The 26,810-nt window shown below is 33.9% G+C and overlaps 1 protein-coding gene across 2 annotated transcripts in view; it reads left to right on the plus strand.

Annotated features, from left to right (window-relative positions):
- The window catches only part of LOC126892343 (zinc finger protein 845-like), a 369,452-nt gene that overhangs the window by 1,898 nt on the left and 340,744 nt on the right, over positions 1 to 26,810 (plus strand). The window lies entirely within an intron of this gene.

The following is a 26,810-nucleotide window of genomic DNA, read 5'->3' on the forward strand; positions in this document are numbered from 1 at the left end:
CCTTTTTATAACTGCTGTGTGGTGGTTGAACGTCAATTTGTTATCTATTTCTATTCCCAAATACTTAACAGTTTGGGAGGGTTTAATAATATTGTCGCATATGTTTATAGTTGGTGAGTGATCTTGGATTCTATGGTTAAATATTATTAGTTTCGTTTTAGAAGGATTTATTGTTAATCTCCATTTATTCATCCAAGATATTGTGTCATCCACCTGCCTCTGCAATAAGTCCATTGTCTTTATTAAATTTTTTCCATATGATATCACTGTAGTGTCATCAGCAAATTGTAGCAAATTAGTGTTGGTTATTCTATTGTCGCATATGTCACTGGAATAGAGATTATACAATAGAGGGGAGAGTGGTGAACCTTGTGGAACTCCTTGTTGCACTGAAAATGAATGGGAATATGTTTCATTGATCTTAACTATACACCTGCGTCTTCTAAGAAATTCGTCAATAATCCATATTAGAGAAGGGGAGCATTTCATTCTGTGAAGTTTATATAACAATCCTCTATGCCAAACGGAGTCAAAAGCCTTCTTGATGTCCAAGAAAACTCCAGCGGCCTTTAGTCCTTGCAATCTTGCTGCCTGTATATTGGATTTTACTATTGAATTGTAGATGATTTTTCTCTAAATCCAAACTGGTGTGCTGGAATATGTTGGTTTAATTCATTATATAATCTTCCTTGGATAATTTTCTCAAAATTTTTTCCAATTACTGGGAGAAGGGTGATTGGACGGTAATTTTGGGGTAGTTGATGGTTAGTATAAGGTTTAGGGATAACTATTACAATGCCTGTCTTCCACTCATCAGGGAAGAGATGATTCATGATACAATAGTTATATATGCTTATTATCTCCTTATGAATATCTGGATCTAGTTGTCTAAGGATTTTACGATTGATGGAATCTTTGCCTGGAGCTGTATTTTTTCCTTTATATAGAGCCTCGTCGTATTCATCTTCTGTGATGTCCTGAAGAGCATTCAGATTACGACTATCTTCATAAAAACTTCCAAACCAACTATCCACCTCCTCTAAGGTATCTCTATCAAAATTGTCATCCTCATCAAATTTGTAGGTTTCTTCAAAGTATCTAGCAAAAGCACTACATTTTTCTTCATCTGTACTATATGTCTGGCCATCATATATCAGTTCTGAAATCTGTTGTCTAAACGATTTATATTTAGACAGTTTTTTTATTTCATTCCAGTATGTTTTTCCTTTCATGGAGTTTATACTTTTACATGCTAGGATCCATTTATGTTGTTTAAATTGTGATATAAGTTTGTGAATATCTTGGTTTAGTTCATTAAATTGTGATTTTAATGCATGTGTCTCATTTTTTTGGATCTGTCTGAGTAACTGTCTCTTCAATTTAATCAGAGACAAAATGAAGGGTGGAAGATTGTAATTAAAGGGTGATTTCTTCTGTTTGGGCGAATTTTCTATTATTAATTTATTTATTTATTTTTTTTTTATTTATTTATTACGGGATGTCCCCATTTTTACAAATAACAAAAATAAGGTATCCTAACCATAACACAAATACTAAACTAAGTATTAAATAATTAATAAATATTGTTAAACAAATGATTATAATTTAAGTAAATTAACTTCCTGAAAATATTATTAAAATGAAAATCTCTGACAATTAAAATCAAATGAAATGAAGACTCCAATTCAAAGGTCACTTATCTTCGATTCCTTACATACTCAGTCAGGCAGTGCTTAAATCTTACAAATCTTGTATCCACCAGATCATAAGATTGACTAAAGTCATTTCCCAGTGTCTGAATCCTGTTAATTGGAGAGAATTTGCCATAGTTGGTGTGATAGTGTTTTATAGAAAATACGGGCTTATCTCTAAGAATTCTAGTGCTACATCTAAAGTTGATAAGACTTAATAAATCAGAACAGTCAGTGGTATGATCAAGTAGTTTATAGAGAAAAATTAAATCACATTTAGTTCTATAGTCTTCTAAGGAACTGATATTTAGCCTTGACCTTAATTCCACCGAAGACATGTTCTTTAAATTTAATCTATAAGCACAAATCCGGAGAAACTTATTTTGAATTTTTTCAAGGGTGTAAATATGGTTAAAATAGTATGGTGACCATACTATAGAAGCATAAGACAGGATGCTACGGACGAAAGTAAGATATAAAATTCTATATGTAGGTACAGAAAGATCTCGAGAGTTTCTTGTGATAAAACCTAGATTACGGTATGCTTTATTTGACAAATTGTTAATGTGTGGGATAAATGACAAGGAACTGTCAAATAACACCCCTAAATCTTTTATTTCAGTCACTCTTGATAGAACGCTTGTATTAATGTGATAGTCAAACACAACATTATTTTTAGATTTGCTAAAGGATATAACAAAACACTTATCTTTATTTAACTGGAGACAATTGGAAAGAGCCCAATTGTATAGAGAAGTCAAGTCTTCCTGGATCCTTAGACAATCAGACAGATTTGAAACTTTGAAATATAGCTTAAGGTCATCAGCAAATAGCAAAAACTGACAAACTTTTATTACCTCAGAAATATCATTAATAAACAAGTTAAAGAGAAGAGGACCCACATGTGAGCCTTGTGGGACCTCTGAACTGACCAAGATAGGAATAGAAAGTGAACCCTTTATAAAAACAAACTGAACTCTTTCATCAAGATAACTACTCAACCATGAAAGAAACCATTCAGGAAAACCAATACATCTTAATTTAAAGATGAGTAAAGAATGGATCACTGTGTCAAAGGCCTTCGAGAAATCAGTATAAATAGAGTCCACTTGGTACCCATCTTCGAAAGCCCTGACAATGTAATCATGATATAAGACAAGATTCGTAGACGTAGATTTGCCCTGCCTAAATCCATGTTGCTCATTAATCAAGAGATTTCTACAGTGCCAAGTAAGATATTTGTTTAAAATTAATTCAAAAAGTTTGGGGATGGCAGATAACATAACAACAGGCCTATAATTTTTTATATTGTCTCTGTCACCGTTTTTAAATACCGGAGTTATATAACTGTCACGCCACTTACTAGGGAAGGTATGTAGTCTCAAAGATAAATTAAATAATACATGTAAAGGTTTAGATAAACTGTACACACATCTTTTTAAAAAATATGTTGGAATGTTATCAGGGCCATAACTAAGTTTATCCTTGAGACCATTCATAGACTCAAAGACTTCAGAAAGTGAAAATTGAATAAACGGAATGTCGACTGAATTTTTTAATTTAAAATCGTAGTTACTTAAATTAACTTTGTCTGAGCGATAGACACTGGAGAAATGGCTCGCAAACAAGTTTGCTATTTCCTCACTTGATTCTGCTGACAAGTCATTAAAATGCATAACACTTGGAATTCCATGGCTTTTATTCAATGAGTTAACATGATTCCAAAATTGTTTTGAATCTGAGTGAATAGATTCCTCAATGTTGGAGATATAAGATCTATAGCATTGATTTGTTAATGTTTTGCATTGTGTTCTAAGATCTGAAAATAAGGTATAATCAGCAGCTGACTGAGTGTGTTTGAATCTAGTATGAGCAGTTTTTTTTGAAATAACAAGTTTTTTTAATTCTGGAGAAAACCAACGAGGAAATTTTGAAGGTTTATATATTTTTCTCGGAACAAAAAGTGATGTTGCCTCAGAGACTACTTCATAGAAATTATTTACTGAGATATTAATATTTGCATCATCAAAAACAATATTCCAGTCAACAGAAGAAAAATAATTATTTAGACCCACAAAATTTGCATTACGATAGTCAAAATATGTAGTATTATAATCTAATTGTTTAACATTACCACTAAAACTAAGATCACAAGTAATTGCCACATGATGAAAATTATTGGGAAGCAAAGTGTCAACTGCTTCATAGACTGACAGTTTCTGAAAATCTTCAATACTGTGGAAAATGAGATCCAAAAATACTCCACGTTGATTTGGTATGATATTTGATTGCCTCAGGTTTAGGTAAGAGAAGCATTCACATATCAGCTTTGCTGGATAGTTTTGTGGGCAGTCAACGAGCAAGCCCTCTTCATTTGAGTGAGCCCAAGAAGCCAGTGGTAAATTGTAGTCGCCAAATAAATATACTGGTATGTCTGGCCTATTGTTTCTAATAGTTTCAACTGCTGAGCAATGACCAAGGTAGATATCTTCTGATGAGTTCGGAGGAATGTATACTCCACCCAAGACAACTGATGCACTTTCACAATCCACTTGAACAAACAGATGCTCAACATTATCAATGTCAGATTTGATTTGTTTAGCTTAAAATGGTTTCGTAACAAAATTAAAACTCCTCCTCCACGCTGCTTAGTACTAGTTCTTAAGTTACGATCCAATCTGAAAACGTGGTAGCCAGAGTTTAACAATTCATTATCCGAATAATCTTGATTTAGCCAAGTTTCTACTAGAATGATGACATCGTAGTTGCATTGAGAGATGGAGGTTCGAAGTTCATCTAGACGTGTACGTATTCCTCCAAGATTCTGATAATATATAGACATGGTGTTTATTGCGGTTGGTTTTTTGAAGGTTTTTTAGCAACTGTCGGAAGTCCATTTATAAATTTAATAGTTAAGTCAGATTCTCCCTTCTGTTCACGAGCACGCAACTCTGCCAAAACAGTTTTAAACTGTTCCTGTTGAAGTTTCGTTCTATCATAGCCTATTTTTATGCCATCCTCAATGCGATTGCGCTTATTAATTGCGTTTTTGACTATATGGCGGTTTTTGGTTATAACTTTTATTGGCCTGTTTTTGCCATCAGATGTCTGCCCCACACGTAATATCTTCACCACATCGTTCTGAACAAGACCAATATTGTTGAAGATAGGAGTAAGTGCACTGTTATCAGCATTTATTCTTTCTTGAATATTATTACTTGGTGATTCAGGGATGCCATACACCATCAAATTATTAGCACGTTCAGCACGATCCTCAACCTCATGCAATAATGTTTCCACATTAGTTGTACCACCAACACACTGCTGTTGCTTAATTGCGTCTAGCTCCTCCTTTAAGGACTTGATTTGCTCCTCTAGTTGAATGAACTTGTTAGTTAAAACAGGTATTTTTTTGAAGGAAAGCACACAGTCTTCGCAGAAGAACAAAATTATCCGTTTTTGAACAACAATGGCTCTTTGCTCACTTGCACAAAGTCCTGAGCATTTCTCCTCCAAGTGGAAAACCGCACGGCAGCTATCACATCTAGGAGCTTTCTCCATTTGCTCGTCATTGATTGGTTTTGCACATTTATTACAAGATTTCATTTTCATAGAATAACCTCAAAAATTTTGATTCAAAAAAATGAAGTCCCAATGATAATATATGTCAAACTAACAACTTTGATCCAAAGAACTTTATCAATCTTCACTTTTTAGTATGAAAATAGTTATTTTTAATCACTTATTTTAGTTAAATTCGGGAAATTAAATCACAAGCATAACAAACACATGTGGTCATAGATTTATAATACTCTAGATTGCGCCTTACGATCTTAAAGTGGGTGACGGTTGCGACAGAGATAAATGAGCCTATTTGGTCGGTAGTCTCTTTCTAATTCAAGGGGAGTATCGACGACGTCACTATCCTACTCTGTCGTCGAGTATTTTAGATGGTTTGACAGTTCAAGCGGATGGCGACGAGAACTGGTCGTTTGTCTTCGGACGTGGATAATCCTGGTTCGAATCCCATACCAATCTGTACTTTTTTTATTTTTTATTTAATCAATATTGCGTTTATTAGATATTATTACATCTCTAAAGTAAATCTATTCAAAGAAATATATAACAAATAAGAAAAACTGTGTAGGTACCTATAGATTTTTAAAAATATAAAAGCCAATGTTATTTTTTTTAATAGGTAGAATAGTATAAAGTAATTAAAAATATTCGTAAAAAATTACCAATAATTAATATCAACATAATGTACCATCGATTTATTAATTGAATCGGTCATTTCAAAAACAACACGAGTCACATATTCCTAATTTTACAGAAGAGCAAAGAACTTAACTATATAGTCGAAAGATGGATGAAATGGATGACATCAAAATTCAGAGTTATATATTGTAGTTTTGTTCCTAATGTTTTTACTGGACTGGTGTCGTTTTTCCACACAACGTTTATCTTAAAGGAGTCTATTATTCTCAAAAAGTTAGTTTCTCAAAATTGTGGACTATGCTGTTTTTGAAATGACCGATTCAATTATAAGTAATTACACATTATTTTTATTTATGAAACTATTGTTACAATTTTTAAAAAAAGTAGAAGCAAAACAAATATTATTCACATCATTCGAATAAGGACGAATTTATATTAATAACGAATGACTTTTATTTTACTATGCAGTTCACAAATTTTGTATTCCAATATTAACTTACTATACATAGGTACATTTATTATCTGCTAGATTTACTTAGGTCCATTTTTCAGATGTAAAAATATCTAATAAACGCAATATTGATTAAATAAAAATAAAAAAGGTAAAGTTGGTATGGGATTCGAACCACGATTATCCACGTCCGAAGACCAAAGACCATTTCTCGTCACCACCAGCTCCAACTGTCAACACATATTACTCGATAAAGTGGGATAGTCACGTCGTCGATATTCCCCTTAAATTAAAAAAAGACTACCGACCAAATAGGCTCATTTATCTCTGTCGCAACCGTCACCCACTTTAAGATCGCAGGGCGCAATCTAGAGTATTATATATCTATGCATGTGGTCAACTTTGAGGTTAGTCTTCTTCTTGCGTTTAGACAAATTTAGACAACATAGTGTTGAAATTTTTAATGTAATTTGGGCAAATGTCATGCCTTATATTCAAAAATTCTTTCATTCTACTATTTACATTTTGTACATTACATTTTGCTATATTGGGAAGATTAATTTCATTAATGTGGTCAGGATCATGATGTAGATTAAAATCAAATTGCAATGCCAAGTGATCACTTCCCAGATCTGGAGTTAGAAGTATATTTGTGATATTATTTATAATATTTTTAGAACAAAATAATATATCTGGAGTTGTGCTTGGGTTACCTGCCATTATAAACGTAGGAGGAGTAGGTATTTGACAAAAATTAGAACTTTGAAGAAAACCTCTGACTTGCTTCATACGTGAGGGGCTTGATTTTGGGTTAAAATCGCCAATTATTATTGAATAATCATAAAGGGATGCCTTAATGAAGATAGTTTCTTCAATTAGTGAGGAATTGTGAATATAGACTACGAAAATATGTAATTTGGAGTCTTTAAAAGGAAATGAGACATGAATGCAGTTATTAAGAGGGTTGTTTATTCGTGGAGGATTTTCTTTCCCCATCTTCCATGTTTTTCTGGATTGTATAAGACTGCCTCCTCTGAAGTTTTGGTTTAATATATTTCCTTTTTGTTGGATTATAGACCAGTCACAATATGGGTTAATAAAATCTTTATTTTTGCTTTCCACACACATAAAACTATCGATATTGTTAGCTTGTAAATAGTTGTATATTAAATATTTCTTTGGTTGAAAACTATTGATATTTGAATAAAGAAATCTCACCTTATGAGCCATTATCCTGAAATATTGCAAGGCCTTCCTGTGGCATAGTTGGTGAGTCATTGGTTGATTTTTCCAGATCGAACATGAGTATAAATAGTCGATTTCCGCTAAATACTGGGGTAGTATCAATATTATATAGATGTACAAATCTCTTTTTTAGCTTAATTATGATTTCTTGACGATCTTTATTTTTAGGATTATTTAGTTTGTTAGTATATGTTTCAATAATATGATCATGATATGTCATTGGTGAATGTATTCTGCTCGTACCAGTAATTTCTGATGGCATTTCGGAGGATTTTTTGTTCATAGACTTAATTCGCGCATTAGGAATTCCTTCGATAGGTTTAGTTGGTCTGTTAGGACATTTAGGTGACCATGCTTGGTGGTCTTCGGCGTTGCACGACAAACACTTTTCTGGAAGAGGAGAGGTGCACATTTGTGTTGAATGTTTTCCTTGGCATTTCCTACAGCTTATTGATGTGGTGCAGTTCTCTGTAGTGTGGGTATATAGTAAGCATTTAGAACATGGGATAGGAGAAGGTTCGGGTGGTTGACTGGGATAAACAGGATAGTGGTAGTTCTTAAAGAACACTCCCTCGCTTAATAGTTTTTGAAATGATGAGTAATCTCCCGTAATTATTCTAATCAGAGGTGTCAGTTTTCCGGTTTTTCTTGATGTAATTCTTTTGCAGTATCTGTGTGTTATTCCGATATTGGTAAGGTGGTCTTTTATATGTGTATCCTCAATATCCAATTCTACTGATGATATAACACAGGCGAAAGTTGTGTTTTGTGATTTATGTGGTGTTGATGGATTTTGGTTAGAATTTGTTTCTTTGTATTCTTTGACCACACTTGACTGGACTAATGATTTCAGCTTTGTTTTAATGTGTTTATTATCCTGATTACTTTTTAAAATAAAACCACTTCTAGTTTTTATTATAACATCGGAAGAGTTTGGATCTCCAACACTCCAATAATTAGCCAACTGTAACCTTGATAATTCTTGATGAGTTGTTAAAAAAAAAATTTGTTTATAGTTTTTATTACTGATGGTTTTCATTTGAAGTGAATAGTTTTGTGTGTTGTTGTAAGTTACCTTTTTTTGATGACTTGGAGTGTTGATATCTTTTTGTGAGTTTTGCTGAGTTTGTTGTGTTATGTTTTCAGAAGATTGTGGTCCAATTATTATATCTTGCACTTGCTGTTGAGATAGTTGTGGTTGTGTGATTCTTTTTTTTGCTGGATTATCCAAATGTTTTTTCCTTTTCCTTTTCACTTTTGTCCACTGTCCGGTATCATCCATTTCCATTTCTTCCTCTTCTTCTGTTTCGCTGCTCTCGGAAGCCATGATTCTTAACTATTTTTTTGTATAAATCAACTAGTTAACAACCTGCTCACTAATTGCTTTGTAATGAATGAACTCGTCTTCAATGTGTGTGTTTACACTATGAAGGTTCCAAGCATACTGTTTAAATTATTATTTTTAATAAATTTTGCATCTGGACAATTCATCTTTTCTTTAAGAGATGTCATTATAACGTCACAGTATAAAGAGGGACAGTAGAACCACTCTCCGAAAAATTGGAAGTAAGATCTGTAGTTGCGCATGGCGACTGCACAATGTTCTTAGTCGCTTTTGCCCCATTCTCGCATTGCTAGTCACATAGAAACGTACGGATTTTAACAGGGAAAACCTGCATCCACCACTGGTGAACTACCAATTGCATACTGCCGGTATTACTTCTTGAGATCAAAGCGCCAACAGATGAGTGGTTTTACTGTGGAACCTCTATATACTGTGACAACGTCCTAAAAGTTGATTATATATATACAGTATAACCTGCCATATCCGGATCAATGTGGAGACAGACCGATCCAGATATCGAGACCACTTCTTTTATAGTCTCTGAAACGTTTTTTCCTTCATACATTCCACTATCTTGGATCAGTACCTTAATCCATAGACTGACAGAGGGATGTTGCATTTGGGGGCAAAAAAGACACTTTATTTTGCCATCTTTTAGTTCTTTTGGGTCGAGACGAGAGGGTGTGTTGTCCAACAGCAGGACTGCTTTTCTCTGTAGATTTCGGTAGATGCAGACGTCAGAACCGTCCAGATATGGGGAGGTCCGGATGTGGCAGGCTGTACTGTATATACAGGGCGTAACGAAATAACAGGTCATAAATTAAATCACATATTCTGAGACCAAAAATAGTTCGAATGAACCTAATTTACCTTAGTACAAATATGCACATAAAAAAAGTTACAGCCCTTTGAAGTTACAAAATGAAAATCGATTTTTTCGAATATATCGAAAACTATTAGAGATTTTTTATTGAAAATGGACATGTGGCATTCTTATGGCAGGAACATCTTAAAAAAGAATTATAGTGAAATTTGTGCACCCCATAAAAATTTTATGGGGGTTTTGTTCCCTTAAACCTCCCAAACTTTTGTGTACGTTCCAATTAAATTATTATTGTGGTACCATTAGTTAAATTCAATATTTCTAAAACTTTTTTGCCTCTTAGTATTTTTTTCGATAAGGCAGTGTTTATCGAGTTGCAACTTCTTTTTTAATATGTTTACATACAAATTTTATGGGGGTTTTGTTCCTTTAAACCCCCCAAATGTTTTTGTATGTTCCAATTAAACTTTTACTGCGGTACCATTAGTTAAACACAGTGTTTTTAAAAAATTTTTGCCTCCTTGTATTTTTTCGATAAGGCACTTTTTATCGAGATGTGACTTCTTTTTTAATATGGTATTAACCATAATAATTTGGACTTTTGCCTCTTAGTCTTTTTTTTATAAGTCACCTTTTATCGAGATGTAGCTTCTTTTTCAAAATATACCTAAAAATGTAAATCATAAATAAATTTTCATATTATTACAAAGTCTCCATAACCGTACTTAGCCATATACAAATATGTGGTGGATTTGACAAATATTGAAAATATCTCGATAAAAACTGACTTTTTGAAAAAGTACTAAGATACAAAAAAGTTTTTAAAATGTGTTTAACTAATGGTACTACAATAATAATTAAATTGGAACGTACACAAACGTTTTTGGGGGTTTAAAGGAACAAAACCCTCATCAAATTTTTATGGGGTGTTCAAATTTCACTATAATTTTTTCTTAAGATACTACTACCATAAGAATGCCACATGTCTTCAATTGTGTATCCAAATATATGTTGTTGCAAAGACTGCACTTTTTTGTTTAATTGCTATTTGTTATTATCAAGGTATAAACAAATATACAGTTATATAAATATGGTTTTTATTCACTTGTGGATAAATATGTATGACAATCTCAATATAGTTCGATTATCCGAACAAATCGGTTTTCCGAACACCAATTAGTTCGGACAATCGACGCTCTACTGTATTGGAAAAAATTGATTTTCATTTTGTAACTTCAAAGGGCTGTAACTTTTTTTATGTGCACATTTGTACTAAGGTAAGTTAGGTTCAATCTGTCAAGTCCTTTGTACTAAAAGGACGTAAGTATTTGTAATGAAATAATACTCGATGTAAAATACTTTATTTTAAAGAATTATGCACATGGTTTCCATTTTCTATCGCAGTATTAAGTATGTGACAGCTGTCGTTCAGATGACAGTAGTACCAACCTACATTCATGGTTAAGGGAGTTTTACACGAACATAACACCTCCTCCCTTGACCATGAATTACAAAAGTTAACTAGAAGTAAAAGTACTTACAAATTCAGTCTGGTAACAGGTTTCCTTACTCTAGTGGAACGCCTTAAAATGGGTTCCTCAGTTTCAGTTTGAGCCCCAGGTACACTATTTGAACTTTCCATATTGTTTGAAATTTCGGATTCATCAGTAATCACTTCGGTAGGTGGTGGTGAGACACTGTGCTCTGGAATTGATGCCTCCCTCGGAATCAAATTGTGAGTAATGGTATCCGGAATGTAACATGTTGGATTATTTTGAGATGGAGTATATTCCCCAATTTGCCGTATTTGGTCTACATGACGTTTCCATGTTCTACCATCATCTAACTGAATTAAATAATGCAATAACCCTAATCTGAGTACAATAATGCCAAATTGCCATTTAGAATGAAAATAATCCCTCACGGAAACCCTAGTTCCTATATCAAAGTTTCTTAGACTCATATCAGTATAGGTAACTCTATCACTACATGAAGGTTTAAGTAAATCTAATCTATTCCTTATTTGTCTTCCTAACATAAGTTCTGAGGGACTTTTACCTGTAACTGTATGTGGGCTTCTGCGGTATTGCATAAGTAGCTTACATAATTCAAACTCCCTGTCATTTCCCTCACTTCGCATAGCCCTTAAACATTTTTTTAGTATTTGGACATATCTCTCTCCCTGTCCATTAGTTGCAGGATGGTAGGGTGCAGTAAATTTTTGTGTAATTCCATTATCTTTCATAAAAGTTCTAAACTCATGAGAGTCAAATTGTCTACCATTGTCTGTAACAAAAACTTTAGGAATACCAAAAGTTGTAAAAATTTTTCGGCAAATTTCAATAGTAGTTTTTGTAGTAGTATTTTTTGTAAAATGAATTTCAGGCCATTTACTGAAGGAATCTACCAATATAAAATAATAACCTCCATTGAAAGGTCCAGCGTAATCAGCATGCACTCGTTCAAAACAAAATTTTGGTGGCTCCCATATATGAGAATTATCTTTAATTGGGTTGTTCTTGTGCTTATTGCACTCTAAACAATTTTTACAAAGTGACTCAATATCCTGGTCTATGTGAGGCCACCAGCAATAACTACGAGCTAAAGATTTCATTCTAACTATTCCAAAATGTGCAGTATGTAATTCTGTCAAAATTTTATTTCTCAATTTAGTAGGTATAACTACTCTTTGTCCTCTCATAATAACATCAGATTGTAATGAAAATTCAGCTTGATTTATATTGAAGCTAAATCGTTTATCAACAGGTTTTCCTGTTTTTAACCCAACAAGTAATTTTTTTAAGGTATGATCATTTTTTGTATGAAAAGCTAGATCTCTAATATTTGTAGGCAAAGTTTCAATTTGATTTATTTCAAAAATATCTGGCTCATCATGTGTGAAATTTTGTTCTGATTTTATAGGTAGACGTGAAAGTGCGTCAGCATTGAGATGAGAATCTGTATTTTTGTAACGAATGTCATAATTCAAACCTTGTAAGAAAATTGCATAATGTTGCATTCTTGTTGCACTTAAAACTGGTAGGCTTTTATCAGGTGCAAAAATTTGAACTAACGGTTTATGATCAGTGAGCAAAGTAAATTTCCTAGCACATAAATAATTGTAAAATTTTTTTACTCCAAAAATTATGCTGTAAGCTTCTTTGTCTATTTGTGAGTACCTTTGCTGTGTAGTAGTAAGAGTTTGAGAAGCAAACTGTAAGGGTCTCTCTGTACCATCTGAAAAGATATGTGAAAGTACTGCACCTACCCCATAGGGTGATGCATCAGTTGCTAGTACTAATGGTAAATTTGGGTCATAGTGACATAAAACATTTCTAGAACAAATGAGTTTTTTTGCTTTGTCAAACGCAGTTTGACAAGTATTCGACCATTTAAAATTGACATTCTTTTTAAGTAAATTATTTAATGGTTGTAAAATTGTAGAAGTATCTTTTAAAAAACGTCTGTAATAATTAATTAGGCCACAGAAACTCCGAACTTGAGTTCTGTTTGTAGGTATTGGAGCATTTGCAATTGCAGTTACCTTATCTGCACTAGTAGACACACCCGTTTTACTCATCTTATATCCACAGTAGTCAATCTCGTCTTTGAAAAATTCGCTTTTATCCAAATTTATATGTAAATTATGTTCAGATAATTTCTTTAAAACTTGTTCAAGTCTTTGTAAATGTAAGGTATTATTTGGAGCTGTAATTCTTATATCATCCTGAAATATTGAAATACCATCTATTCCTTGTAGCATTTGCTCCATTAAACGTTGCCATTTGGCAGGAGCACTAGCAATTCCAAACATTAATCGATTTGGTTGAAATAAACCTTTATGGGTGTTTAATGTAAGTAAATGTTTCATTTCATCTTTTATTGGCAAGTGTAAGTAAGCTTTCGTAATATCTATTTTTGTATATTTGTCCCCACCTGCTAATTGGGAAAGTAGGTCATCTGGTGTAGGTAAAGGGTATTCATCCACTTCAATGCAAGGGTTTAATGTGATTTTAAAATCACCACAAATGCGTATGTCCCCATTTTGTTTAACTACAGGAACAATAGGAGTTGCCCAGTCCGAAAATGCTACTTTCTTTAAGACTCCCTGATTTACTAAGGACTCTAATTCTGCCTCAACTTTAGGGCGTAATGCAAAAGCTACAGGACGGGCCTTACAAAATTTTGCTTTAGTACCAGGTTTTAGATAAATTTCAGCCTCTAACCCTTTTATTTCACCAACTGACTTTTCAAATAAATGTTTATATTTATCTAACAAAGTTGCAATTTCAAAATTTTCATGTAGAATTGTATTTACCTGATGTAAATTGATTTCCAGAGCATGTATCCACTCTCGACCAACCAGTGAGTAGCCATCACCATCCACCACATACAACTTTAGAGTGTGCTTTAATTCCTGGTGCTCAACCTCCACTGAAACTAAACCTAAAACATTCAAATTATTTTTGCAGTATGTAGTTAATTTAACATCCGATTTTTGTAATTGTAATGCAGGAAAATATTTTTCAAATATATTTTTATTTATGATTGTAACAGCAGCGCCAGAATCAATTTCAAAATTTAAAATATTACCATTCACTTTTAAATTTATAAAAAATTTATCTTTGCAATTTCCAGCATTTACTTCTAAGACCTCTTGAGCAGAGTTTACTGAATTTACTTGCCTGTGTGAATTTTGTTGTGCCTTTAAACAAACTTTTTGAATGTGTCCGACGTTTTTACAAAAGTTACAGATTAAATGCTTTTTATTACATTTATCGGCTAAATGCGAGGTGTCTCCGCATCTATAACAAGCCCTATTACGGTTATTTGACATTGTAAAAGTATTATTAGGAGAGCTACTATGATTATTTACTGTATTATTATCATTAAATTTACTAGTGTTTGTATTTTTATGAAAACTTTTTGCTTTCGCATTTAAAACATTTATACTAGCCTGATTGTAATTATTGTTGTGAGAAAATTGATTACTATCCTTTTCTGAAGTTTCCATGCTTGCTGCAATTTCTACGGCTCGGTCCAAGTCCAATCCCTTTGTTTCTAATAGTCTGGCTTGAATCCTCTTTGACTGTAAACCAAAAACAAACTGATTTCGTATAGCACTTTTTAAATATGTGGAAAAGTTGCAGTTTATGGCAAGTTTCTGTAGAGAATGTAGGTATTCTTGTATACTTTCGCCTTCTGCTTGTCTTTTTGATTGAAACCTAAATATTTCAGCAATTTCAAGTGGTGCAGGGTTGTAAAAATTATCCATTAACTTAACTGTATCCTCATATGACTTGTCTTCAGGGACCTCTGGAGCTAGTTTATCGCACAGTGTATCGTATGCTTCCGACCCCATGTAATGTAGTAAATAGGGCAATTTCATTTCCTCTGGAATTTTAAAAACTTTGTATGCTCCTTCCAGCCGTTTTACCCACCTGGACCATTTTGTAGCTGTCTGGTTAAAAGGTTCAACGGAAAACTGGAATGTAGAAACTTGTGTAGACATTACTGGAGCTGTAGCAGGTGCAACTATCGCAGTTGTAGTCGAGGAACTCGTGTTTGTACCGGCTGTAGTTGGAACGTTGTAGTTGATGTAGTGTCTGTAATATTTGTATCCATCCCATCCTCGTCGCCAAATGTCAAGTCCTTTGTACTAAAAGGACGTAAGTATTTGTAATGAAATAATACTCGATGTAAAATACTTTATTTTAAAGAATTATGCACATGGTTTCCATTTTCTATCGCAGTATTAAGTATGTGACAGCTGTCGTTCAGATGACAGTAGTACCAACCTACATTCATGGTTAAGGGAGTTTTACACGAACATAACACAATCGAACTATTTTTATTCCTAGAATATGTGATTTAATTTATGACCTGTATTTTTGTTACACCCTGTATATAATCAGGAGCCACTTAGACCATCTAATGGTGTGTGGCAGTCAGTATACCATTACTGGTATACAAATTTTCGCCATTCTTTTTTATTTCTTGCCATACTTCTTGTTTCATTCCAAGTGGTTCCTCTTCTTATCAGCAGTTCCCCAACTGTTTTGTCCCAGGTCTTTTTAGGTCTTCCTCTCTTTGCCTTCTTCCATGTTTTGGCTTTCCATACTCTTATAATCTATCATTGGTCTTCCATACGTTGCAGATGTCCCCACCAACTTAGCTGTTTCTGTTCGATAAATGAGATCAAGGGTTGGATGTTTAGCTCTTCCCGTATTACATTATTTCTAATTTTCTCTCCTCTCGTGACTCCTCTCACTCTTCTCAAGTATTTCATTTCGGTAGCCTGTAATTTACTTTTCTGTCTATTTGTTAATACCCACGATTCGCAACCGAAAGTGAGGATTGGTCTGAATATCGTCTTGTATACATTCGTCTTGGTTTTCCGTGAAATTTCTCTTTTTCCTATTAAACCCCTGTTCATTAGATAGTATGTTTTCATAGCTTTTTGTATTCTTGAATTGATTTCCATTTCGTGATCTCCTGAATCCTCTATCTTAGTGCCCAAATACTCAAACATGTCGACTTGTTCTAATTTTCTTCACATGTCGACTTGTTCTAATTTTCTTCCCTCAATTGAAATGCTCATTTTTTGATTGTCTCCTATCCTCATTACTTTGGTTTTCTCTTTATTCAAAATCATTCCATATCTTTTTAGTGTTTCATTCCAGATTTCCATATTACTTTGGAGGTCTTGTTCACTTTCTGCAACTACCATCACATCGTCCTTGAATGCTCCTTCCGAAATCCTCACCATTTGTAAATTTTTGTACCCTATTTTTAATTTCTTCGCTTTGTTTGAACAGGCTCTGATGATTTTGTCCATAAATATATTGAATAATAGTGGGCTCAGCCCTCCTCCTTGCTTCGGTCCTTCACTGGTTACAAAGATATTCGAGATGTTGTTTCTCCAAATGACACTATTCTTGTTGTTCTTATATAAGCTCTTAATCACATTTACTGTTTTGTTCTCTACACCTTTTTTCTTCAGTATTTCCCACAATTTATCCCTCTTCACCTTATCAAAAGCCTTCTCCAAATCTATAAATGCCAGTGACGCTGTCTGGTTTTGTTGGTTAACTTTTTCTATTATTTGCTTCAGTGTGAATACATGGTCCTGTGTGCTTCTTCCTTTACGGAATCCACTTTGCGCTTCATGCAGTGAACTTTCAATTTTCTTGTACAGTCGCCTCTCAATTATTTTTTGAAGGCTTTCATAGATGTGCATAGTAAAGAAATTTCTCTATAATTACTGCAACATTTCTTGTCTCCTTTCTTGTAAATGAGCAAAGTCAGTGCCATTTCCCAATCTTTTGGAATTATCTCTGTCTTCCATATTTCATTAAAAATCTCCAAGAGTACTTTATTACCTTTATCACCCATGTGCTTCAGCATTTCGTTCGTTATTCTATCATAACCAGGCGCTTTTACTTTTTTTAGCCATTTAATAGCATCCTCTAACTCTTCTAATTTTATTTCATCTGTTTCTCCCTGTTGTAGTAAAAGTTGATTATAAAATTATTTTTATAATTCTGCTTATATACACAGTTTGATTTCTTTTCTTTTCAAAGGTGTTCAGGTAGCCCCACTGAAGAAGTCTAGAGACAGAAACAGCTGTCTGGGGATGCTGAACTGCCTCTGAATGGGGAGGAAATGTAAACTGTCTTTCACTGTTGCTCTCTTATTGGATTACTTACGGTAATTATTTATTTTTAAGCTAAGGAGACGAGACAAGTAATTCTGTTGAACGAAAAACTATTTGTTTATTTTTGAGATAACTATTTGACTTTTTGTTTTTTTTAATTTATTTATTGCTGTTTTATAATTATCTTCATGTTGGTATGGTGTTGAAGCTGCTTAAAGTTGAGTCCATCATTCAGCTCGATAATGAAAAAAGATCAAACACATCAATAAAATAACTATAAAATATGTCTTTAGACTAATAGCAATTTCTTAATACAGTAAATCTCCGTTAACCGAAATAATTGGGGCGAGGCAGTTTCGGATAACAAGAAAATCAGTTAAAAGTAACATTGTTTTTTGTATTCTTCTTGTATCAAATTACATAGTTTTGGAGAGATATAGCTGCAAAACATCGTTGTCAAAGGAAATCACAAAAGAAAATAGAAGATTTCTTTAAAAAACACTGTAAACCTGTTCATTTTCCTTAATTTTATTGCTTTTTTTTTAATTTACATACTTTTATTAACGAAATTATTGAAGCTGTCAGCCATTTCGGTTAAACGATGTTTCAGTTAAAAAGTTTTCAATTAACGAAGGTTTTACTGTAATTACATTGGCAGTACATGCCGACGTACATTTCACCAAATCACTCATTATGTTTGTGCAAAGATCCGATGGAAGAACCTTTGTCCTCCTTTGTCCATCTTCCAGCTGTCAGACGTTCCACATGACCGGCCCAGTTTCATTTAAGTTTAGCGACCTGACATACATCTGTACAAAATCTAAATAAGAAGTGAATAATAAAATGAATTAGCATTAGGTAAATCAACTGTATCGTTTCTAGAACAAAATATTATTGGATAAGTGGGTAAGGGTATTGAGGGTGCTTTTCTCATAATAAACGCTCATATAATAATTTCCTTTCATTATACTCTTGTATCTTCCATTGACCTAACCGAAGTTTAATATTGTTTTGATATACAGTAGTGCGTCGATAATCCGAACCCTGATAATCCGAACAATCGCTAATCCGAACGCAAAAAAAATAAAAGATATGATCACGGACCGAATTTTTGGATTTAATATGACAATATTGGCAAAATATGACCGCGGATTTTTGTTTTGTTTATGCAGAAATACATACAATACAGGGTGCGCCAAACCTCTGGTCTTCTTTGATTACGGCTAAACTATGAGATATACAAAAAAATGTTTATAACAAAACTAATGTGTATCAAAGAGGTCTATAATTTAAAATTATTTTTAATTATACAGGGTGAGTCAGAACGACGGTATGAACCAAAGTTGTATTTTTTTAAATGGAACACTTTGTATATTAAATCATTTTTGAATATATTATTTAAAAATATGAAAAATTTGTATAAGGTCTTATAGGCCTAAAGTTAATAATTTTCGAAATATTTTCATTTTTATTGAGAAAAATGTAATATTTATAGGGTTGTGGATTATGTTTCTAAGGAAATAAAAATTTAGGTGATAGGTCAAAGTTTTTAAAATATAGTGTTATTTTTAAATAATTTAATATTTTTTACTTTTAGCCATAAAATATACAGTGTGATCACTATTTGCAAATACAAAATTTTCTCATTTTTTTTAAATGGGACACCCTGTATATTAGTTTTGCGTTTTGTAGTAAATATTACAACCTTTCTTTTGGTATAAGGTTGTATGTACCTAGCATGTTTCGTTTTGTAGATATTTTAAAAAAACTATAGATTTTACGTGTTTGCGGATTTTTTATTTAAATTTTTTTTTGCAAAAAAAATAATTATAATCTGGTTTTAGAAACATACACTAAAATATAAAATATGAAAATAAAAACGTAATTAAAGATTAAAATAAATCGTATGCTAGTACAACTCAATTGAATTTAATAACTTTAAATTATTTTACAAAAAATATTTTACCATATTAATGAATGCATAAAATAGTTACTAAATTAAATAAACAACCAAATTTTAAATCAACCATAGTAATTTTTCTACTACAGCAACTTTCCTGTACCAAATTAATTGTTAGTTAAATTGTATTTAGTTAAACTTTTAATTTACCTTTTAAATTTACTTACATACATCTTGAGAATATCAAAATTATTATAAAGTATGCTTTGAAACAAATGAATGTTAAATGTATCATCCAAATTATTTATTAATATAAATAGTATTTACTGGTGTCACAAAAACTGGTAATACTTTTGTAGTTGAAATTTTTGTAACAATTTTTTATATTTTAAATTTTAATTTTTTAACCGAAAAATGTTTGGATATGACATTTGTTTTGGGCGAAACCATTAGAAATTATTACCAGCTTTTGTGACACGAGTAGGTACATAGATACTATTTACTTCTTAATATACTTCCATAACGTTCATTTGTTTCAAAGCATACTTTATACGTTCTCAAGATGTAGGTAAATTAAAAAGTTATTAACTGATCTTACTCGTAAATACAATATAACTAACAATTAATTTGGTACAGGAAAGTTGCTGCGGTAGAAGAATTACGACGATTGATTTAAAATTTGGTTGTTTATTTAATTTAGTAACTAATTTATGTATTCATTAATAAGGTAAAATATTTTTTGTAAAATAATTTAAAGTTATTAAATTCAATTGAATTGTACTAGCATACGATTTATTTTAATCTTTAATTACGTTTTTATTTTCATATTTTATATTTTAGTGTATGTTTCTAAAACCAGATTATAATTATTTTTTTTTGCAAAAAAATTTTTAAGTAAAAAATCCGCAAAAACGTAAAATCTATAGTTTTTTTAAAAATATCTACAAAACGAAACATGCTAGGTACATACAACCTCATACCAAAAGAAAGGTTGTAATATTTACTACCAAACACAAAACTAATATACAGGGTGTCCCATTTAAAAAAATGAGAAAATTTTGTATTTGCAAATAGTGATCACACTGTATATTTTATGGCTAAAAGTAAAAAATATTAAATTATTTAAAAATAACACTATATTTTAAAAACTTTGACCTATCACCTAAATTTTTATTTCCTTGGAAACATAATCCACAACCCTATAAATATTACCATTTTTCTCAATAAAAATGTAAATATTTTGACAATTATTAACATTAGGCCTATAAGACCTTATACAAATTTTTCATATTTTTAAATAATATATTCAAAAATGATTTAATATACAGGGTGTTCCATTTAAGAAAATACAACTTTGGTTCATACCGTCGTTCTGACTCACCCTGTATAATTGAAAATAATTTTAAATTATAGACCTCTTTGATACACATTAGTTTTGTTATAAACATTTTTTTGTATATCTCATAGTTTAGCCGTAATCAAAGAAGACCAGAGGTTTGGCGCACCCTGTATATTTGCTTATTATACAGGTGTTTTATTAATTGTAACTAAAACGTATGTACATAATATGTACTATGTTTATGAGCTTTGTATGTATTTTGAACATATGTTCGATAAAGGCGGGTTGACACGATCCAAGTTGCATCCAAGTGTACTTAGTCCAAGTCAACTTGGACGCTGCGCGCGCTACTTGGAAGCTACTTTGATCGTGTAAATTACTTGGATGTCAAATAAAATCACAAATAACCATTGCAAATATGGCGAAAGTGATTATGGAGGGTACTCAAGTGGTTAAGTACTGCTGATATGTTAATACATAAGCTTCAGATCCAGAAAAAAGAAATTAAAAAGAAAAAAAGGAAAATTTGGATTCTTAATTGGATACGTGAGGCGTTTGGAGCTTAGTCTAATTTTCTAAGTGAAGTAGTAAAAATGAAGATTAAAATACATTTAAAAACTATTTAAAAATAACTACCGAATAATTTGAACAACTATTGCAAATGGTCAATCCAAAAATTTAAAAAGTTGATACAAATATGAGATAAAAAAAATTGTATGAACATGTGCATAAATCATTCAATTATCATGTAGTGTAACTCACGTAATGTAACGTCAAGTAACGGATATTTGTACATACATAACAATACAAAGTGTAAATAGACCAGGCCATTTAGCACTAAAAACACCCGAATAAATAGATTTTTAAATACAGCACCTAGAGACTTGCAGTTTTTTGCATTATGTTCAGGATCACTTCAGAAAAAATGTCTACTATTCAAAAATGGGTGGAAATGGATAATTGCACTGTAAAGTGCATAAAATGCATCAAAAATTGCATAAATATAAAAATAAAGTCAAAATCAGTACACTAAGGAACACAATTTATTATTTGGGGGATTTTGGGGTCACTGAATACGATTACGCCATCAAAATTGACCACCGGAGTACCTGGTGCCCAGGGTCGCGACAAAGGCAGGTCATCGTCTGGAGTTTCGATGGATTTCGGCACTAAATTGACGTAACTGGACTATTCGGGGGGTTTGTGACGTAGTTAAACACGAATATGCCATCAGAACACACATCTGGATCACCTGGTGCTCAAGGTTACTGCAAGGGAAGTCATCTTCTGGAGTTTCGAAGGCTTTCGATATAAAACTGATGCAAGCGGATTACATACGGATTTTTGAGGTCGCTAAACACGAATATGCCATCAGAATTGTCCTCAGGGTACCTGGTGCCCAGGGTAGCTACAAAGGCACGTCATCATCTGGAGTTTTGATGGATTTCGGCACTAAATTGATGTAACTGGATTACTCGGGGGGTTTTTGAGGTGGTTAAATACGAACATGCCATCAGGACAGACCTTAGGATCACCTGGTGCCCAAGATCACTGTAAGGGACGTCATCTTCTGGAGTTTCGAGGGCTTTCGGTATCAAATTGATGCAAACGGATTACTTACGGGTTTTTGAATTCGCTAAATATGAATATGCCATCAAACCCGACTCTCTGTGCACCTGGAGCCCAAAGGTCACTGCAAGGGGATCCTCTTCTGGAGATTGAGAGATATCGGCATTTAACTGATAAAAATGGATTACTCGGGAGTTTTTAAATCGTTAAACACGAATATACCATCAGGATATCAGCACAGACCACCGGATTACCTGGTGCCCAAAGTCACGGCAAGGGACGTCATCTTCTGGAGGGCTTTCGGTATTAAATTGATACAAACGAATTACTTGGGTTTTTGGGGTCGCTAATCACGAATATGTTGTCAGGATCGCCACTAAGGCACGCCAGCTTCTGGATTTTCGAGGGTTTTCGGCATAAAATGGATGCAAACAGATTACTCGGGGGTTTTTGAGGTCGCCAAACATAAATATGCCATTAGAACAGACCCACGGAGCACCTGGTGACCATGGCCACTGCAAGGGACGTCATCTTCTGGAGTTTCGAGGGATTTCATCGGCATTAAATTGATGCAAATGGATTACTGGAAGGTTTTTGGAATGACTGAACGCGAATACGCCATCAGATCTGACCCACGGAGCACCTGGTGCCTAAGGCAGCTCATCTTCTGGAGTTTCGGAGGGTTTCGGCATTAAATTGATGCAAACGGATTACTCATGGGTTCTTGGGATTGCTGAACACAAGTACGCCATCAGAAGACACATCGGAGTACCTATAAGCCTAAAGCACGTTATCGTCTGGATTTTCGAGAGTTTTCGATCGAAAACACATTTCGAATACGAATACACCATCAGAACAGACACCAGAGCACCTGGTGGCTAAAGTATATCATCTTATAGAATTTCGATAGATTTCGGTGCTAAATTGATGCAAACAAATTGCTCATAGGTTTTTGGGATTGCTGAACACGAATATTAAATCAGAACCGACCCCCCGCGTTCCTAGTGGGTAGAGTGGTTGCTATGCACATCATGTTTTAGAATTTTGAGGCATTCCGGCACTAAATTGGTACACACCGAGTACACCGAAGCTTTTTGAGTTGTTGTTTAAAGAAAACGTTCAAATTGGTAACATTTTTGCTATTTTACTTGGACTGTTTATTAAAATAACTATGTTGTGCTATACAATTTTTTTAATTCTTTATAAATATAAACTCAATTTATATCTGACAGCGTTTTTCCTTCATTTATTTCAAAATCGATTTATTATGTTTTATTTTGATAGTGTGATCCTTCGTGGTCACTAGATACTCCAAAGTATTTCATCTAAGTCATATTCGTATTAACTCCGACAACATAAGAGTATCTGTTTGCATCAATTTAGTACTGAAAACTCTAGAATCTCCAGAAGATGACGTGCCTGAGGCACCAGGTACACCGGTGTATGTTTTGATGGCGTATTCATATTCAGCAACCCCAAAAACGTATGAGTAGTCCATTTGCATCAATGTAGTACCAAAGGCACTCGAAACTCCAGAAGATGACGCCCCTTGTTGTGATCCTTGGCACCAGGGGTCGGTTCTGATAGCATATTCGTCTTTAGAGACCTCAAAAACCTTTCAGTAATTCATTTGTATCAATTAAATGCCGAATATCTTTGAAACCCCAGAAAATGACGTCCCTTGCTATGATATTAGGCACTAGGTGCTCTGAAGGTCGATTCTGATTGAATATTCAGGTTTAGCGACTTCAAACCCCTTGAGTAATCCATTTGCATCAATTGAATGCCGAAGACACTCAAAAATCCAGAATATGACGTGCCTTAGTAGCGATCCTGGGCACCAGGTATCCCGGAATTCAATTCTTATGGCATATTTATGTTTAGCGACCCCAAAAACCCGTAAGCAATCCGTTTGCATCCATTTGTCGAATGCCCTAGAAGCTCCAAAAGATGATGTCCCTTGTAGTGACCTTGGGCACCAGGTGATCTGGTGGTCTGTTCTGATGGCATATTCGTGTTTATCGACCTCAAAAACCCTCGAGTAATTCATTTTTACTAATTTAATGCCGAAATTCCTCAAAACTCCAGAATAGGACGTCTCCTGCAGTGACCTTGGGCTCCAGGTGCAGAGGGGGTCGGTTCTGATGACATGTTCGTATTTAGAGACCTCAAAAAGTTTCCAGTAATCCATTTGCATCAATTAAATGCTGAAAACTCTCAAAACCCCAGCAGACGACGCGCGTAGTGCCTTAGTAGCGACCCTGGGCACCAGGTACTCCGGAGATCAATTCTGATCGCATATTCGTGTCTAGCGACCTCAAAAACACATGAGTAATCCGTTCACATCAATTTAGTGCCAAAAATCCTCGAAATTTCAGAAGACGACGCCCTTGCAGTGACCTTGGGCACCAGATGATTCGTGGGTCGGTTTTGAGGCGGACCCGTGTTCACTGGCCCAAAAAACCCCCGAATAACAAAATTTGGTCCTTAGTATACCATTTTATGCACTTTAAAGTGCAATTATGCATTTCCATCCATTTTTGATTAGTAGACTTTTTTCTGACGTCACCCTGAACGTAAAGCAAAAAGGTGCAAGTCTCTAGGTGCTGTATTTAAAAGTTGATTTATTTTGTGCTAAATGCCCTCGTCTATTATGTATATATCAAATTTATATAAACTTTATTTATATCTGACAATGTATTTAGCGACCCCTAAAACCCGTTAGTAATCCGTTTGCATCGATTTAATGCCGAAAACCATCGAGACTCCAGAAGATGACGTCTCTTGTCGTGACCTTGGGCACCAGGTGATCCGGGGTTCAGTTCTGATGGTGTAATCGTATTCAGTGACCCCAAAAACCCCCCCAAATAATAAATTTTGTTCCTTAGTATACTGATTTTAACTTTATTTTTATATTTATGCAATTTTGGATGCATTTTATGCACTTTACAGTGCAATTATGCATTTCCATTTATTTTTTAATAGTAGACTTTTTTCCTGACGTCATCCTGAACATAATGCAAAAAAACTGCAAGTCTCTAGGTGCTGTATTTAACTATATATATTCTTCTATTTGTACTTATATCCCGTTTTATATTTTCCGATGACACGCCATTGTAACTATACTTTGATGCTACTTGGAAGAAAGTTGACCACCGTCCTACTAGACTTTGATGCGACTTGGATAGAACCTGTTGATGGAAATATACTTGACGAGGGTGGTGACACGGTCAAAGGAGCCTTCAAGCGTTGCGCGCGCAGCGTCCAAGTAGACTAGGAGGGTGGACTTGGATGAAGATGAAAAACACTTGGAACGTGTCAACCCCGCTCATACCATCAAAGTAACATCCAAGTATTGCGCGCGCTGCATCCAAGTGGACTTGGACCAAGTACACTTGGATCGTGTCAACCCAGCATAATCCGAACAATTTGATAATCCGAACTACCCCTGTACCAATTAGTTCGGATTATCGACGCTCTACTGTATTTCTAATGTTCTAAATGCCCTAATACTTTTATGACCGATAACTCTTTCTTTAAAAAAACGTGCTGTTTACAAGCTATCATACCCTTTCGGAGATTTTATCGTCTCAGCAGTTGGCAAACAATGATTTTGCTAGTGCTGTGTACAAAATTATGAATCAAGTGGCACTTGAGCATGAAATTACTGAACTAATCTTGTGGAGTGACTTATGTGTTCCACAAAATAGGAACTCGTTTGTCTTTCGCAGTTCTGAATTTCATGCACAATAACCCCACTATAAAGAAGATAACTATGAAGTACTCTGTGCCAGGTCATTCTTGCATACAAGAAGTGGATAATGCTCATAGTATAAGTTAAGTGCAAGCAATTTCTACGTAGCATGCATAGCGGGTATGCGACAAAACGCTCAAACACTATTTGTTTATAGCTTTCTTTAACAACAATACTGGCCTTTTAGAGACTATTATCTATGTATATGTCCTATCTACCAACTTATATGTTTTGCTTTCTATACGCGTCATTGCACTTTTAAACCATGGCCCTACATATACAATGATACACCCTTCAGAGACAGCTTGAGGACCGCGGTAGGGCGCTTCGAAGTTACTTTCGCCAATAAATGTCCCTGGTACGCTGCTGGAAGAGGGGGTGAGTTTAGTCACCTTCCCAGATCTCTTTTTAAGATTCTGACCTCAGAAAAAAGCTTTGTTTAACAATAAAAAAAATAATTTTTAGCAATCAAAACCGGTACAATTTGACTTGAACTCTCAAATGCTGCTTGCAGAATTGCTATTTTATTTTTTAATAAAAAATTATTCGGGTTCAAAAATTGCAATTTTTCGATTTTTTGAACGTTCAACCGCGTTTATCACGAACACTATGCGTCCTATGAAAAAACTTATAAAACATTTTTTGCTTAAAGTGACCCAAAAATTACAAAAAAAATGTTTTGTATTGCGAAAAATCGCTTCTTATCTGCCCTTAATATAAGGGCAGGGAGGGGATGACAAGGCACCATCGCACCTTCCTGCAAGATTCAGTTTTTTATTGTTTAAGGTCTCAGGTAAAAGAATCCGAACATAGTTGCC

The sequence above is a fragment of the Diabrotica virgifera genome, chromosome 9 (assembly GCF_917563875.1).
Source record: "Diabrotica virgifera virgifera chromosome 9, PGI_DIABVI_V3a".
In the NCBI taxonomy this organism is placed as follows: domain Eukaryota; kingdom Metazoa; phylum Arthropoda; class Insecta; order Coleoptera; family Chrysomelidae; genus Diabrotica; species Diabrotica virgifera.